This window comes from Phalaenopsis equestris, unplaced genomic scaffold (assembly GCF_001263595.1).
Source record: "Phalaenopsis equestris unplaced genomic scaffold, ASM126359v1 Scaffold200734, whole genome shotgun sequence".
NCBI lineage: Eukaryota > Viridiplantae > Streptophyta > Magnoliopsida > Asparagales > Orchidaceae > Phalaenopsis > Phalaenopsis equestris.
The window spans coordinates 230,030-235,265 of NW_018220542.1; the positions used below are offsets into that span (position 1 = coordinate 230,030).

Here is a 5,236-nt window from a genome sequence, read left to right on the forward strand (position 1 = left end):
TGGCTAAATGAAAAATAAACAACATGCAAAATTCCTGTTGTTTTTACCAAAATTCGCTGACAGATGTTCCTCCAGTAGCATAGCTGTGAGAGGAATTAACAATATCCATAAAATATGCCGCGATGGCCTGAAATGTTAAAATAATTGCATCTGTAACTTTAGCAGGAAGATAACAAATAGAATAAAACCAATAACAGTAAGATATTTATTCATTCCAACGTGACGATATTTCACCTAGAAGAGACATCTGAGACCCACATGCTTCATGTACTTGAGTCGATCATCAAATCAATAATATAAAAAATATTAGAAAAATCCCAGAGCATTGAAGTACTGTATCTCAGGAGTGGATAATCCCGGCAAAAGCTCTGGCATGACCTTAGACATTGAAGAAACTAAACGATCTAGATACTAAGTATGATCCCACATTATTTTCAAGTAAAACGTGAAGCAATTTCAACTGCAAATGGCTATTTATGTAGTAAAAACATACTTGATGAGTACAAAACAAGAAATCGCAAATACAGGAAAATTTAATGAGTGGATATGTAACAGGGAAAAAGTAGTTAACAATTACTAACCTGTGTCAGGATCGCTGTAGCTCAAAATTTCAATGTACATCAGGATTAGATTGAAATATATATTCATGTTATGTATAAAGGCACGCGCGCGCGCGCACACACACACACAGATGAAACAAGTAATCCATTAGGTTTTGCCCGATGGCTTGATCAGATCTTCTGGCTTTCCCGTCGTGCTCAACGATGAAGCTCTCGCACTCGACGACGAATTCTGCGTTCGTCAATCTCTCCTGCGATCGTCGACTCCTACGCGCCGTCGTCACGTCTCCTTCGTTCTGCGTGGTCGTCAAGCTGTGAGCCGCGTCGAGTTGCGACTGACTTCCAGGTCGTCTCGTCGTTGTCGTCTCGTCTCGCTCTCCTTCACGCTAGGTGATCGTCAAGCTGCGAGCCGCGTCGAGCTCGTATCTTCGTGGTCGTCTCCTCCGGCTCTCGTTCGCTGCAACTGTTCTGCGACCTGCCTCGTCGAGCTGCAACTGTTCCGCGGCTTCGACCACTGCAGTTTTTCGAGTTTTTCGCCCCGACCACTTCGGCTTGCTATTTTTGCCGCTGCCCGACTTGGCAGGGCTTCTCCGATGGAGCTTAGTTTACGGTTGAACCTGGCAAAGCCTCCTTTGCCCACGTGATGGGTAATCCTCAGGTGGAGACCGCGGTTATATTCCTCTCATCTCAAGTTATAAGAAGCAACGGGATGATACAGGTGATTGCCCCTTTATCAAGATTGCAAGCAGAAAAGGTGGGAAAGCAACACTTTTTTTCTCTGAGCTACAAATTTCATCCCTGACTAATAAATTCAAGTTTGCTCTTTTTGGAAAATTTCAGTGGAGACACCCACCTATGGATGTTATCAGGAAAAGTTTTGATAATCTCAAATTAGCAGGAAAGTGGGGATCATGGATGAGAGACACGTATTAATTCAACTAACTGTGCCTGAAGACTATACTCAGATTTTTTCCAATAAATATCTCAACATTGCTGGTAAACTAATGAAGCTACTTAAGTGGTCTCCTGATTTTGACCCCAATCATGAATCTCCTACTACAACGATATGGTTTAGTTTACCTGATCTCAAGCTGCAGTTTTTTCATCATCAGGTTCTTTACTCTATTGGTGTCATACTTGGGGACCCTTTGAAGTTAGATCTACCAACTTTTAACCTAACCAGACCTTCTGTGGCCATATTACTTGTTGAAAGAGATATTAATTTACCTGATGTTACTGAAGTCTGGTTGGGCACAACTCATAATGGATATTGACAACAAATTGTTATTGAGCATAGACCTCCTTCTTGTTCTCATTATAAGATTTTTGGGCACAACCTTGATAAATGTTATAAGCTTCACCCTAATTTGAAATCTAAAGATCAAGTGAATAAGAATGAATCTGACCCCACTGCTTTCGACATATATGTTCCATCTGGAGAGAAAACTACCATAGAACAGATTATGATGTCTGATTTAATGGCCCCTATGAATCCTCCCCCTGAAAATACTATTTCTGCGATCGATGAGAAGCCGGATGGCCCTGCTGAGCAACCTACACTTTCAAACCCTCAGTTGCAGGAAACATCAGGTGAAAAGGAGACAATTAATGCTTCACACACACTTGAACATGCAGTCGTTGCAACAGTTGACAATCCTTCTTTTGGTGCTCATCAGCTTTTATCTGTCCGGCGTTTTGTTTACCAACACAATGATTAGATGAGTCAGTCTTCGGAGGAGGAATGACAGGCCTATTTAAGGAGGAAGAAGAAGATTGGAGGTAAACTTCAGCTCTGAAACCTAATGGATGATACTTTAGTTACTTCGGGTAATGACTCGACACTCAACAATTTGTTAGTTGGATCTCGCACTGAACTAGAGGCAGAGGCAGGACTAAACTGGCTCATCCATAGCTACTTTTTTTCTGCGATTTTGGTATCTTTCTTTTTTTCTTGGGTTTCCCTGTATCTTTTCTCTTTTGGGGTGTTTGTGTGTGTTGTATCGTATGGGTAAGGTGCCTCTATTGGACCCTCTTATACAACATTTATGTATCTTTCCTTTTTTTTTAATAGAATTAGCCCTTGGGCTTTTCAATATATATATATATATATGTTAACTAATAACTTTAAGTTAGAAAATAGTTTAGCAGGCTCTATCAAACCATTATGTGGATTTAGTGCTTTTGAGTAAATAAAATTCAATTACCTTCCCAGAGAATTAGTTAAATATCACACAGCACCAAAAATTTTGGCAAAATATAAAATACTTTTAAGCAATATGTATGTATGTATATGTATGTAAGACATAATTTTCCTGAGAAGATAAAAAATGAATAGAGAATGAATAGGTTTATTGCCAATTTAATGAGCCATATCTGGCTCAAATAGTGATCATATAAAGCTAGTTTGTAACTAGACTTGGCTCTACTCAAAATCAGATAGATCAACTTTGAGCTAATCTTAACTCCGGCTTAGACCGCTTAATTAAAAGCCCAATATAAAGCCTAAAAATCTACATTAACATGCTATGGGCTCCACATAGTGGCACTTAAATAACGTGTATCAGGCTCTGACAATTATTATTGAGAGAACTGACTACTAACATGGAAACACAAGCGTTCACTTGAACATGCTGTCATATGAAAATGGCCAATTGATTATCCTACTTATCAAATATCAAACAAATGAAGAAAACGGAATAGTTTCTATAAATAAATACTTCATAACAAAAAAATGACATTATCAGATCATTAGATCAGCAAAACAAAAGTGAAAAGTAGAGGAGATCCATAATGCAGATGTTTTGTGCCGGCTTCATTGCAGATGTTTTGTGCCAGCTTCAATAAACATCCTGAAAAATACATTATTACACCACGGCGCCCTAAAATGATAAAAATTTCAAGCAACTATGCACTATTAAAGTAGCCATAGTCTCAAAAAAAATCAGTGTTTTATCAAAAAGTATAATCAGGGTCAGAAAAAGCCAAAAAATATAGTGTGTAAGTCTTTTGAAAAAAAAAGCTAGAGCTATCATTCCAAAAAAACAGTACGGAAAGAAATCAGTTAAAAATGATAAACAGTGCTAACTATTTACCTCTTACACCAACGGAATCATAGATATTAGAGTACTATTTGGAAAGCAATTGGCATATCCATATCATATGTTTACCTTATATAATGGATCACCGATGATCTCATAACGTTTCTGTGCGCCCACAACAATTGGAATATGTGTATTGGCGTGAAAACCAGAAAGGCCATCAGTCTGCAACCAACCAAAAGGACGGGCATGTTAGAATAGCACGATCATATAATTAAACAATGTTGCTGATGAACAACCATATCCATAAAAAAACATGACTTTTCTAAAATGATCAATGTGAACCTTATGCATGCTATCTAATTATGAAAAGAAGCAAGTTAATAATCAAGTAGCTATTTTGTGCAAAAAGAGATCCAGGATATAAAACACATTTAGAAATTTTGCTTGTAATACCAACACAATTACTTTCATTTAAGAATTTTTGCCAAGTTTGACAGTATTTGTTTTTAACTTCTCTGGCCAAAAAATTTGAAATACAATACAGATATTTAAACTTAATACCGGCCAGCTAGCACACAAACAAAGAACAAGATGAAGTACTCTCGGCTGATATTCCAGCTCCAACTAGCCCCTTGATGTTAATCTCTTCAGCTGTTAAGATTACAATTCAGAATAATCTGCAAGTTCTAGAAACGCCATAACTACACCCAATTTGTAAATAAAATGACCATCATTTACTACAGTAGGATTTTGATCTCAATTGAAGACTTCAGAGTACTGACTCCGTAACAGACAAAAGATTTCATATACTTTATACTAGAAGGGGTAGAAAGCACCAGATAATTTATCTCCACTCTCCAATGTTCTCTACGCTTCAAGCCAGTCAATGCAAATGAATTTACATTATCCTAGTGTATTTCTCCTTTTACTCTAGCATTTTTTGTTAAATGCCCTTGTTGTGCTCCACTTTATCTAATTAATAGAAGTTTGTTTTGTTTGAAAAGAAAAAAAAAACAAGGAACATGCTAAGCGTTATCATCACTTAAGTGACTCAATTAAAGAATGATGCATGAGTAGATGATTTCTTCCTAAATTTTGAGACTAATAAAGCCTCTTGATATAGCATAAGATTCAAGGTTATTCTCAGCTTTGCTGAGATAAAGTTAATGTTATTTGAAAACAAAAATCAGTCTAAATTTCAGGATGATACTCGTTCAAGTGACCTGATTTGTTCATAAAACTAATCATGACTTCATCATCACTGGTATTATATCAACTATGTAGGGCCAACTTTATAAATTATCACTTTAATTCATTTTGGATGAGTGAGGTGTTAAATTTGTCTTGCACAATTCTTTATGCTCAATTATCCATTAATTTTTTTATAAATTTAATCAATTTTACTGTTCAAATATTAAATGTTTTAGTAACAATTCCCTTATTTTTCCATGAATTTGTGTCATGCCTTGATGGATGCTTAAGGATCAGATATTATTATTGTTTAAAAGTCTAGATATATATATATATATATATGTGTATGTATGTATGTATGTATGTATGTATGCGCAGGCGCGTGTGTGTCGTGTTCCCCGACTTATTGGTTGACATCTTCAAAGTCAGTTGTAGGACCCCTAC

The 5,236-nt window shown here is 36.7% G+C and overlaps 1 pseudogene; it reads right to left on the reverse strand.

Moving 5' to 3' along the window:
* The window catches only part of LOC110035923, a 20,954-nt pseudogene that overhangs the window by 1,034 nt on the left and 14,684 nt on the right, over positions 1 to 5,236 (reverse strand).